The sequence below is a fragment of the Aulonocara stuartgranti genome (genome assembly GCF_965226115.1).
Source record: "Aulonocara stuartgranti genome assembly, chromosome: 7".
NCBI classification, from domain to species: Eukaryota; Metazoa; Chordata; class Actinopteri; order Cichliformes; family Cichlidae; genus Aulonocara; species Aulonocara stuartgranti.
The window spans coordinates 30,004,261-30,017,637 of record NC_138945.1 but is presented as its reverse complement, the minus strand read 5'-3'; the positions used below and the strand labels follow the sequence as shown (position 1 = coordinate 30,017,637).

At 40.3% G+C, this 13,377-nt stretch overlaps 1 protein-coding gene across 6 annotated transcripts in view; it reads right to left on the bottom strand.

The window, feature by feature from the left end:
- The window catches only part of plppr1 (phospholipid phosphatase related 1), an 83,910-nt gene that overhangs the window by 49,628 nt on the left and 20,905 nt on the right, over positions 1-13,377 (bottom strand). The window contains exon 1 of one of the 6 annotated variants that reach the window (XM_082538820.1): positions 12,565-12,672. The exons of 3 other annotated variants lie outside the window; for them this stretch is intronic. The gene's annotated coding sequence lies outside the window, so the exon portion shown is untranslated. Of the gene's footprint in view, positions 1-11,240; positions 11,316-11,835; positions 12,076-12,564; positions 12,673-13,377 lie in introns of those variants that run through there. 2 more of the 6 variants (XM_082538819.1, XM_082538823.1) reach the window with 2 other exon arrangements.

Here is a 13,377-nt window from a genome sequence, read left to right as displayed (position 1 = left end):
ACACCAGCTACTTCATTAGTGGGTCAGATCCCCTTTTGCCTTCAGAACTGCTTTAACTGCCACTATAGCTCATCTAGTGCAGCAGCAACCAATATGAGAAGGCTTGGAGTCTGCCCCAGAGTTTATGTTTCATTTGTGTTATGGTGAGGTCAGGAACAATGCTCATTGCCACAACTGTTGTCGTAATTTTATCTAATATGTAAATCTGAGTGTGCAGGTGCCTCTCCGTGACTGGTGCATCCAGGGGGACGGATCGCACCGATTGGCTAATGACCGCATATAATGACCGCAGCATATAAGAAGACACCGCCATGGACGGCCAGTCATTCATCCTCGGCCCATCCCAACCGGCAGACTGTATGTTCACTGTTTAGTAATGTTTGTTTAATGCAGGAGTATGTAGGGGTGGACCGCCTTTTTGTTTGATTACAGTTTTCTCCTGTTTTTGTTAGTTAGGGAGGTAAGTCATTGTCGTTTGGTTTAATTCTTTTCAATAGGTAAGCTTGATTTATCCCTGAGATAGGCTCCCTTTTGTTTGTTGTTTTGGCCGAAGTTATAATTCGCTCCCTTCCTTTGTTTCTAAATTCACTCATTGTAAATAAATCACTGTCAAAAAGTATTAATTGCGTGATGTGCTGCTTGGGGTTGGACGGGATGGATCACCCTTGTGTTATAGTCTGGCCACGCCTAGACGGATCATAACATAATATAGACTGTGATGTTTGAAAGATGGTCACTTGCTATCCAAATGTGCCAAGAAAAAAAATGCCCGCAGCATTACACCATCAGCACCAGCCTGAACCTTTGATACGAGGCAGGATGGATCCATGCTTTCATGATGTTTATGCCAAATTCTGACCTTACAGCCAAAATCACCCAAATTGTCCAGTTTTGGTGAATTACAGCTTCAGTTTCCAGTTCTTGGCTGACAGGAGTGGCACCCGGTATGCTGCTTCTGTTTTCAAAGTCGTTCTTCTCAGTTGCTGTTGTTTTCCTTTACCAGCTCGACCAGTCTGGCCATTTTCCTTTGACCTCTTGCATCAACAAGCAATTTTGATCCAGAGAACTGATGCTCACTGGGTCCAGAGACTTCCTTTGGTTGAAAGTCCAACTGTGTATTTGCATGCAGAAGTTTAAAAATATTCATCTACGTCTCAAATTATTTATGACCTCAATAAAAACTTTGCTGATAAGCTAATGATCTAAATCATTAGTTAACATGGCTTTACCCTGGGAATACACTGGGTGAGTGTCGTTCACACATTGTAGTAGCATTCCAGTATTGGAGCTTTTTGCGTGCATGGGGAATTTTATTTTTAACACCTATTGGATTTTCTATGCCAATCTTGTATCTGTCTTATTGCCCTCTGGGATGCACTGTGGCACCTCTAGTGGAATCGCAAGCATTTCTTTGAGTGACACCAATCAACTCCATGCATTGAAGTCCCTCCTTACATATTACATCTGGTTTTAAAAAAGCAAAATAATTAACAGCCAAAATGCTCAACTTCAGCCTTAAAATAAAGAATCCATGAACCAATGGGGGGGAAGTCTATCCTTTACAGTGACTTCACATTCTTATGCAACACACAGAGTACGTAATGCGTTTTAGTAATGCTGCAGGCCAGCCAGCTAAACTTGGCACAGAGCTTGGGAAACAGGAAGCTCCAGATATGGGTGACAGTTCTCTTTAGGCTCATGACTACGAGTGCCCCCGTTCAAATCGTCTAAATGTTTTCATATTTAGCAGTTTTGCATAAAAATGGAAAACATGTTTTGGATGGTGACATGCCAACTGAGCATTTAGTCCGCCTCCACCCTACACCGATGTGACTTAATAACAGGACTTCAGAATAATGGCCCAATGAGGCTCACGGTTATGATTCACAGCACAAACTACAAATAGCTTTTTTCAACAAAATGTTTTTCCCTTAATGATCACCACAGAAAATGGTTGATGCAGAGCTCATTTTGCTTTTTCTTCTTTCGCCTCTTCTTCTGACTCCAAAACAGTGTGCAGCCAAAGAAACAGAGATGTCCCATGGCTAACACTCCTGCCAACAGAGCATCTTTGTGGCTATAAATAGTCAGTTTTCAATCTTCCCTTGTAGCTTCTTTAAAAGTGCTTCCTGGGAAATCTATCCCTTTTTTCAGATAGTAGGGTACATTATTTAATACTCTGCTGCTCAAGGATTAAATGACAAATCAATAAATATTTTTCAAAGTCCAAAGATCATTCCTGGATGGAAGATCCACAATCTTCTATTGAACCAACCTCTTCACACTAATGGAGTCTTGTCATTACACATTTTTTCCCACATACACATGTAAGAGTGTTAACCTAAAATAATGTCATCATCTTCCCTCTCCCGTCTCCCCCCAAACCAAAACGTCAAACAGGGCACTGACTCAGAGCAGATAGCGTGAACAGGACAGGAGACTGATAAATAGAAAGAGACATGAAGGAGGGCACACAGAGGACCAAAAAGAAGATAAACGTGTTGTAGGTGGGTCATTTGGGAAGAGGGAACTTTTGCTACCTCTTCTGGGTGTTAGCTTGTCTTCCTCCTCTTGCTATCAGCCACAGTTCCCCAGGCCTCCAATATCACGCTTACCACTTGCACATATGGAAAGTTATTTTTAGTGTTCCATATAGCATAGCACAACATATGCACAGGTGTTACAGGTACATATTGTTTGTGATATTATTGTAATAAAATTCTCTTGATTAAAATTGACTGTAATTATTTAACCTCATTAATTTATTAATGAAACTAAACATTTTACTTGTGCAATTAGATGAAAAAATATGAAAACTATTACAAAATAATTTGTCAAATGTGCAGCTCTTCCTATTAGATAATCAGCTCACATTTTAATTCATAAATGTAAAAAGAACTGCATGCCAGAAGATCAGGAACATTTTTTGGTAATGTAATACTCAAAAGATTCCCCTAGAGAGAGACTTTAAAGAAAGCGATGAAGCAAAGCTAAGCATGAACAAGCAGCAGGGAAAACACTAAGTTCGTTTCCCTCAGATGTTACCAACTGGCAACACACTCAAGAAACAGTTTTTTTAAAGTTTTTAAAAAAAATTTCTGTACATTTATTCAACCGCTGACCTGAGCGTCACCCCCACGTCTTTTTTCTCATTAAGCAAAGTGGCACTTGTTCCTGTAGCTCATTTTAGTTCATTGCTGCAGCCATTATGTGACAATGTCACATGTCTGAATTCTCATTTCTGCACTGGAGAAAAATGAAAATTATAATTAAAGGTTTAATTATCTCCTACTTATTTATTATGAGAACAATCTAAATAAATGCCAAGATAATATATTGAGTTTTAAATTTGAGATTCCCTCTTAATATAATCACATTTGACTAACTTGAGGCTAAACCAGAGTTCCTTATATATTTAAAATTACCAGAACTGTATGGAGTACCGTAATTGTCGGGCTATAAGCCGCTACTTTTTGCACCAGCTTTGAACCCTGCGGCTTTTAGTCAGGTGCGGCTTTTCTATGGATTGTCCATGATTTTTGTCATATCGTAAGAGGATTTGTTTTGTTTGTTCTGCTGTTGTACGGCACAACGTTGCCTGGCGGAAGGATCGGGGTTCAAGAGTGGTATGTTAGTCACACGTCCGTCTGCCAGGCAACGTAGTGCCGTACGAAGTAGCGCGAAAAACAAACTTCAAAGTAGCGCTACGCATTCAGCGGGAGGCGTAATTTGCATATAACTTGGGGAATGCATTTCCCCCCGAGGTTTCCATGTTTTCTAAAGCCATGTGCTCAGTGGCATTGTGCAAGTGTTTCTCGCACTTCCTTGTAACATCTCCAGATTTACATCTATATTTAGATCAAACAAGCTCTTCATCCCTGAGTATTGAGCTATTTTTCCATAACAGCCACCAGAATCATCACAGCAATGTCCCCTAGACCCAGCTGGAGATAAGGGAGTCTTTCCCCTCAGAGATTTCTTAATATTTCAACACGATCATGCTACAGTGGCTTCTCATTATCCTTGTATCATTTCGTTTGAAAACTACATACCCTAAAAAGATTATGAGTGCTAAAACACCATTGGATATCTGCAATCAACTTTGATCATGCATCAAATAAGGATACAGCATGTGAATAGGCAGAGCTGGTTTTAGAGTAGGTGGTAAATATTCAGTAATATCCAGTTTAATCCTTTATAATTCAGACCTTTGCTGAGGACTTTCCGAACCCCCAATCAACACTAAAAGATAAAACAGTTCAAAAGTCCACAAACTGCAGCATCATGAGGCACTGTTTAGATCAAGAGGAAAAACTCTTTCCTGTTTGAAACTTTAAAAGTGATCTTTAAATTCATCAGGTAATGTTTATCCATTTTGGTTGGGGCTCAAGTACACCAGTGGCCTAAAATATGGCTGTGTTAGTGAAAATCTTTCTACCAATAATTTTGAATTCAATAAAAAACCAAAATAAGATGCACAGAGATGTGCGGATTGACCGTCTAGAGAACTGAGTCAGCCAATTTCCAGCATTCTTGGCTGAGACTAGTCAGGCTTGTGTATTATGAGCCGTAATGCCATATGAGCATTATGGCGATGATGAGCCAGTCCGTTTCATGCATGTACAAAATACTCACAGCAGCACAGGCAAACAGCCATGCCCACACTCACAGCCACATGCATTCATTAGCATGGAAGGTAATGAGTAGGGGGAACCACTAAAATGTTTGCAAATAAACTACCAACGCAAAAACAGCTAAAGCTTAAGCCATCATGTGCTCAGAGTGAACCACAAGCCAGCAGCCTCGGTATGAGCAAAGGATCAAAGCAGTTACTAGGAAAAAATCTTCAAAAATACAGTTTTACATTTATATAGCAGACAAAGTACATCAAAAAGTACATTTGGAACCTTTGGGGGTATTTTAGGCACTCTTTATTTGGTATGCATGGGTCAGACAACACTCACTTTCAAAGTCAGCCTTTAATTTCATATCTATATCTTTTGTATTTGTGATGATACAACATCTGTCTGCAGACAGACAGAAAAAACAGACATAGAATCACCTGCCTAAGTACTCAAAACTGCCTTTTTAATGTGCCCTGTTACAGCATGTGTCAAGTTAACTAAAACTACTTTTGGAAATAAATAAACCTAAGGCTCTGATGGAAATGTTTATTGATACGTAGGATGTCTTCACGACTGTCAACTGCCTTCAAAAAAATCTTGTTTTGTCATACTTACTGTGATGCTACAATGAAAAATTTTCAAACACAAAATCTAAACTAAAGTGAGCAAATTGATACAGGAAATTTACCTAAACTACAGGGAGTGCAGAATTATTAGGCAAATGAGTATTTTGTCCACATCATCCTCTTCATGCATGTTGTCTTACTCCAAGCTGTATAGGCTCGAAAGCCTACTACCAATTAAGCATATTAGGTGATGTGCATCTCTGTAATGAGAAGGGGTGTGGTCTAATGACATCAACACCCTATATCAGGTGTGCATAATTATTAGGCAACGTCCTTTCCTTTGGCAAAATGGGTCAAAAGAAGGACTTGACAGGCTCAGAAAAGTCAAAAATAGTGAGATATCTTGCAGAGGGATGCAGCAGTCTCAAAATTGCAAAGCTTCTGAAGCGTGATCATCGAACAATCAAGCGTTTCATTCAAAATAGTCAACAAGAAGCGTGTGGAAAAACTAAGGCGCAAAATAACTGCCCATGAACTGAGAAAAGTCAAGCGTGCAGCTGCCAAGATGCCACTTGCCACCAGTTTGGCCATATTTCAGAGCTGCAACATCACTGGAGTGCCCAAAAGCACAAGGTGTGCAATACTCAGAGACATGGCCAAGGTAAGAAAGGCTGAAAGACGACCACCACTGAACAAGACACACAAGCTGAAACGTCAAGACTGGGCCAAGAAATATCTCAAGACTGGTTTTTCTAAGGTTTTATGGACTGATGAAATGAGAGTGAGTCTTGATGGGCCAGATGGATGGGCCCGTGGCTGGATTGGTAAAGGGCAGAGAGCTCCAGTCCGACTCAGACGCCAGCAAGGTGGAGGTGGAGTACTGGTTTGGGCTGGTATCATCAAAGATGAGCTTGTGGGGCTTTTTCGGGTTGAGGATGGAGTCAAGCTCAACTCCCAGTCCTACTGCCAGTTTCTGGAAGACACCTTCTTCAAGCAGTGGTACAGGAAGAAGTCTGCATCCTTCAAGAAAAACATGATTTTCATGCAGGACAATGCTCCATCACACGCGTCCAAGTACTCCACAGTGTGGCTGGCAAGAAAGGGTATAAAAGAAGTAAAACTAATGACATGGCCTCCTTGTTCACCTGATCTGAACCCCATTGAGAACCTGTGGTCCATCATCAAATGTGAGATTTACAAGGAGGGAAAACAGTACACCTCTCTGAACAGTGTCTGGGAGGCTGTGGTTGCTGCTGCACGCAATGTTGATGGTGAACAGATCAAAACACTGACAGAATCCATGGATGGCAGGCTTTTGAGTGTCCTTGCAAAGAAAGGTGGCTATATTGGTCGCTGATTTGTTTTTGTTTTGTTTTTGAATGTCAGAAATGTATATTTGTGAATGTGGAGATGTTATATTGGTTTCACTGGTAAAAATAAATAATTGAAATGGGTATATATTTGTTTTTTGTTAAGTTGCCTAATAATTATGCACAGTAATAGTCACCTGCACACACAGATATCCCCCTAAAATAGCTAAAACTAAAAACAAACTAAAAACTACTTCCAAAAACATTCAGCTTTGATATTAATGAGTTTTTTGGGTTCATTGAGAACATGGTTGTTGTTCAATAATAAAATTATTCCTCAGAAATACAACTTGCCTAATAATTCTGCACTCCCTGTAATTTAAAAAAAAAAAAAAAAAAAAAACACAGATGAGGTGAGTCACAATTCCTAACGCAGGTCATTCCACACAGCAAACGCTCAGATGATTTGTCTTTAAGCATGAGGTGGGTCACCAGGTTTCTGGCTGATCTCAGGCTGCACTGTGGTTAGCACGGAAACAGCAATTTGAGAATATATATTTTGAAACCAGGCCATGAAGTGCATTAAAAGTAATAAACAATATCTTAAAATCAATTAACTGAGTAGGTCACCATCCTCATACTGACAGTTCTGGTTACAAAAATGCCGAACAAACTAGCTCTGCTATTGATTCATCAATGAACTCTGGAGGTCCATTTAAAGGATCACATCATTCCCTTTCTCCTCTAATATTTCTAGTAGCATCTCTCTATTTAGAGTGTTTGACATTGACTTTTCCAAACAAATAACTCTCTCTCTGAAATTGTTGTAACTACTTCTACACTGTGGCTCCCAACAAACTCAAATAACTTTATATCCAAAATATAATGACTAAACAATGACCCTCCAATGTCTAACTAAACATTTTGCCTGTTCCATTTAACACCTAATTAACGTGTCATAATGTTATTAAACTATTTTTTCTCTAAATATTTACTTACATAAATTAGAATGCTTCCAATTCTGGAATAACATTAGTATAATTATAATCTTACAGTTTATTTGCAACACCGGTATTACGCAGTTGTTCCCTCCGAATTTCTATTATCTGTACTTATGAGGTATTGCTGAGTCATGTAGGCCCATTTAAAATGCATTTTTCATTCAAGTTTAAATCATTTGAACTAACACACATGCATCTTAGCTACAGATGTAGTTTCATCTAAGTGAGCCCTTTTGTAACAGTCACAGATTTCTTCTTAATATTGTGAAGTACCATGCTGCATCATCAAGCATTTTTCTATTAGCTCATATTCACCTTCTCACTTTTTGGGTAATTTTTAATAATCTCTCTTGCAAATATATATTTAACTGCATTATCTGGTGCACAACTGTCTAGCTTGTGGCAAAACAAGGGGAAATATTCATGTAGTATTGCCAGCGTTATTGCTAACTATCCCTCACTGAAGCTGCTTTCATGCATGAACGACAGTTTAAGGAGAATGGGGTCGAGATATTTTTCACTGCTTTCCTTCCTTACACATAGCACACAGCAGGACATGATCCACACGACTGAGGTGAGAGATGCCCGGGAGACAACATGTGATGCCTGTGAATGCAACAGAAAAATAAGCTGCACATCGATGTAGTTCGATAATCACGCTAACACTGTGCTAAGGAGCCAGAAGTTTAAAGACAAGCTCATTTTTGATCTGGCTGTGCTGGAAGTGGAAATTCTCACAAATGCACACCTTGTCCAGCTCAAAACCTTATCAGCTGCACATATCAGTCTTCTTAGATATGGGAAAGCACTCTCAACTCCAGCAGCAGACCTTATCTCACCCTTGGGGCAACTCATTCCCCAGAGACATCACAGTGACAGATATACTGCCCAATGAAAATACCCTCACAGCACTAATAACACCAGCCCCCACATGTAGTGGTAATCAAAGAGCAGACAGCAAAGCTCAGGATGAGTATGTGTGTGAGGCAGCCTGCATGTATACATGTGTGTGTGTGACTGCATGTGATCAATAATGAGTCTCTAGTGTGGGAGTAAAAGTGGTGCTGGATATCAGACATGAGTTCAGAGGTCACCGGTTTCAGCAGCTTCACTGCATTACTGATTTTTATTTCTGCATTTCTTTTTTAAACAGGTCATTTGCTGGAGTTTCCTTGCAATTATTTCTATTTATAACACATTAGGACCACATGAAGCCTGTCACGCTGACACTATATTTATTAAGTGCCGTATTAGAGCTTAGTGTATTTGTTTCCACAAAGAGCAGTAAAAATACAACTTTATTCAAGTTCAGCCTGAATTTACATGACTTCATAAAAAGGAATAAAAGAGGCAAAAGTGTTAACTTAGATATCCAGTGTTGCTGAGACAGCTCACGGGTAAGGATGTATATTGAATTTCACATTTTTATTTTGATTTATCACTTACTTATGTGAGGACGAAATGATGCACTAGAGCATAATTTAATTTTCATAAATCTCACGAGATGCTTTACTCTGCTCCAGGCAGATCTCTGAGTATTTCATCTGGAGATTAAGGATGATAAGACAAGCACATTTTAGCTATAGAGTCTTGGGTCATGCAGAAGCAGGGATGCAGTGCTTCCCTGCAAGTATATCTCAATCACTACTTTGTTAGGTGCACCTGTTCAACTACTTGTTAAAGCAAACATCTCTAATATATCGACCAATAGCATGGCAACAACTCAGTGCATTTGGTCATGTAGACATGTGCAAGGTGACCTGCTGAAAATCTGCATCGTAATGGGGAAGAAAGACAATTTAAGTGACTTTAAACACAGCATGGCTGATCCTGCCAGACCGGCTGGTCTAAGAATCTCAGAACAGGGATTTTCCCTCACAATGATCTCTATTTACAGAGCATGGTCCAAAAAAGAGAAAATGTATAGCCAGTAAGCCACAGTTCTCTCTTGTTGATGCCAGTGTTCAGAGGAGAATGCCCAGTCTGCTTTGAGCTGATAGGAAGGCAACTTCCCGTTGCCTTCCTATCAGATGCAGAAGAGCCTCTCTGAATGCACAGCAGATAGGGAGCAGAAGACCACACTGCGTGCCTGTCCTCACAGCTAGAAAAAAGAAAGATCTCAATCCAACGGAGCACCTTTGAGATGTGGTGGAACAGGAGATTCATATTATGGATGTGCAGCAAACAAATCTGCAGCAACTCTGTGATGCTATCACATCAGTACAGACCAAAATCTCAAAGGAATGTTTCCACCATCTCATGAAATCTGTCCACAAAGAACTAAGGCAGCTCTTAAGGCAAGTACTGGAAAGCTGTACCTAATGAAGTGGCAAATAATTGCAAAGTCTTGACAAGTGCATTTTTATTATAAGGTTCAAGGAGGACTGCAGTGCATCCTGCAATGTATATAGCCAAGAGTAAACCATATAAAAGGCAAAGTCTATAAATAGCTCGGTGTAATACTCACTGCTGTTTTTTTCTTTAAATCTAAGAACAATGTTAAAGAAAAATGGGACAAATCGTTAACGTAAATGGTGCTAGTATATGCTGAATATGTTAACTGCAGAGGCCCACAGAAAGTGTCACTGTGCTGTTAAAACTAAAATGATCATATCAATAAAGAAATGTGACCTTAACTGCACATTTTTATGGGAGCAACCACACACCCTAATGAGGTTTCAACTTCATGACCCAGTAGTCATGAAGTATAGTTACAGTATGTCATTGCCAGGCATATGACGTCATTGTGACCTCAGCCTGTCATATTACTACATTTCATGGAAAGGCAAAACACACACACAGACACACACAAACCCAAAACTATGGCCTTTGCTGTGTAGAGTGAGACCTCGTACACAAGCCTTCCTGAGTGCAGGCGATGTTTACATGTACTACGTAGTGTGATATATCGACACACTCATGTAAATGCATACTTGTGCCAATAAGGAATTGCATGTGCCAAGAGGAGTCTTGTATTCTGCTGAAAGCCAAAGAAATGCTCCCCTGATGCCCAGCCACATGCCATCTGTCTGCTGCATGATATAAATCCTCACTATGCAACAAGGACGAGCATGAATACACCTGTAAAATACAGACACGCACACACAAAGAGGAAGGCAGAGAAATTCACAGGTTCCAGCTACAAATACTAACTAGAAATCTGCCTCACTGGGCGGGTCACGTTATCCCATCTTATTCCAAGTGTTCAGCCAAGAGACACGTGGAAGATTTAACACACATGGCAACATGCATACAACTTCTGTAAAGACAATATTTGCCCATTACTAGAAATGGAAGCAGACAGCAAATGCAATTAATGTGCACGACTCACACAAACAGCACTTCTTCAACAGCATATGAGGAAAGAAATGACTTCTAAGCACCTGGGCACTATTTACCGACTGTGCTCCTGAGCTGGGAAATGTATCATTTTATAGTTAATGACACCAGATTTTTTAATACTTTGTATTAATTGATCACAATACTTTACACACCTCATATTAAAAAACAATCCTCGAGCATTTTGACCCAATGAAACAAAAAAAAGCTTTAAAAAGGACAGTAGATAAACGCTTACAAATTTATAAGGGTTAAACACGCCTTACCCCATAAACGTTTGCATTCTTACTATGTCATCACTTTAGAAAAATAGGTTAATCTAAGTATTGTTGTACACAATTCTTTCTGAATCTGAGGCCGAGGCTATACATCCATTTCAGAATAAGAGAGAAACGATACCTGCGGACACACACACGCTGATTTCGCGGTTACCCCCTATACACCATCACACATCTTCTACCAACCACGGGATTTCAGTCATTCATCAGAAAGGCATCTACTGCGCCGTGCGTGTCTGGGAGGGCTGTGGACTAGGCAGTCTCCGATTTGGGGGGGGGGGGAGATGGGCCAATTTTTTATTTTTTTATTTTTTAGCTGGACCGAAAACACAATTTTGCTCAGCAACAGAGGCGACACATTTGCACAAACCTCCGCTTGTTGTTAACGGATACACAATACAGAAGCAGATGAAAATAATCGCCAAAAACAAAATAAAAATCATATTTGTGTGAGCGTAAAGCGCCACAGGGAGGTCACTGTTGCTGCTGGCAGAGACAGGTGTCTAAATACCGATATCGATTCTGTGCGAGCTTTAAAGCCATTATTTTCCACGCATTCTCACTGAACCCACACAGAAAGCCTTTTTCATTGAAGAGGACTCCAGCGCTTTGACTTGATTAAGGTCCGAACTTGCCCCAGCAACAGACAATAGCTGCACAGTCCCGTTTCCTCTCATTTCTTCCCCACAGCATCTGCGGGCAACGCAAACACTTACCGCGATGAGATGGAGAAATATTCCACATAAAATGTGACTCCATTAAAGAAGAAGGTGAAGAATGTGGGTGGGGGGGAAAGGGGGAAGCCGTGAACTGCACCCACGCTACTACCGCTACTACTACTCCATCGGCTGGGCAAAGCGTCCGCTCTCGGTTTGTGATGTGGATCACGCAGCGTGTGAGCCCATGAGAATGGATGCTGTGCCTTTTCGGGGGGCGGGGACAAGACGCGTACTCATCTCCAATGGAGCGTATTTAATTCTGTGTAGGGACCCTTGTGTTACAATCAAGTAGGCTGTGTAGCCCACTTTTATCCAGCCACCCTGCCCTGTAGACCTCCAGGTTAGGGGGGAAAAAATCCTGGATTTATTCATCTTGTCTCAGAAAGACAGCATGATGTCTGTTCAGGTCTGCTTAATATATTCATGGAGCGCCACACGTTCACAGGTGGATGCTTTCTGAGATGTGGGTGCTGCTGATTGAATTCTGAAGATTCATACCGGCGCTCGTGTTTGGTAAAAAACAAACAAACACGATTTTTGCGATACTGTAGGTAATTCAGATTCATTTTTGCTTATATCACAGAGATGTCGACACAGGTGGATTTGACGATGAAATGTACACACATTAATTCCAAATATGTGATAATTTATATACGCCTGAAATTACTAACAGCGCCTTTAAAAGGGCACTTTCAAAAGGTTTTCTATGCAAATCATATCACACACCTCTCCATGTTGCCTGTACGCATCAGATGTGGAGCTCCTCCAGAAGCAGTATGGGCACACTTTACTTCCTCGTTGGTGTTAGACCCGCCTCCACAGAAACCGAGTTTATCCAATAGCCTCAATCCTTGAAGTAGCTATGCTTCTGGATTTTTCAGCCCCATTCAAAGGGGAGTGCTCTTACTCTAAACCATGTAGGGCTAACGCCTAATTCTAACTTTTTTCCTTTAGTTTTGAGACTTTTTTTATATTCAGGATTCCAAGGGGAAAATTATAAATATTACAGAATTCTGAAAAAAAGTGACAATTCTGGGATTAACGTCAAATTACAGGTTACAATTTCTGAAAAGAGTTCATTCAACGCATATGGGTGGCCCCATTCCTTTTCTGTACAATCTTATCTAATGTTTTTAATAGTAATTTTCTTAATGACATAATGTGCCTATCTGAATAGATTTGTTACCTGGTGTTATGCTAGTTTTAGACATACCTACAGGTCACTGTTAGCAGTGGCTGTGTTGGGGTTTTGAATGAGTACAAATAATTGGGAGACAGTTTGATGTGTATAGAAGCACACTGGTAGTTTTTGATTGCTTATTTGTGAAGGATTTTTTCTACTTTTTGTAGTGTGGCCAATGTTTTTAAGTGTCTGTTTAATACAATTTCAATAAAACTGCACATATGGCCAGTATGAGTGCAGATGAGCAACAGGACAGTAGAACACAACTTTGTGAGTTTGAGGTTTGAGAGATCCTCAGTGACATATTGCACCCTCTCGATGGTGAATCTGTTAGTAGGACAAAGGTACAGGATCCC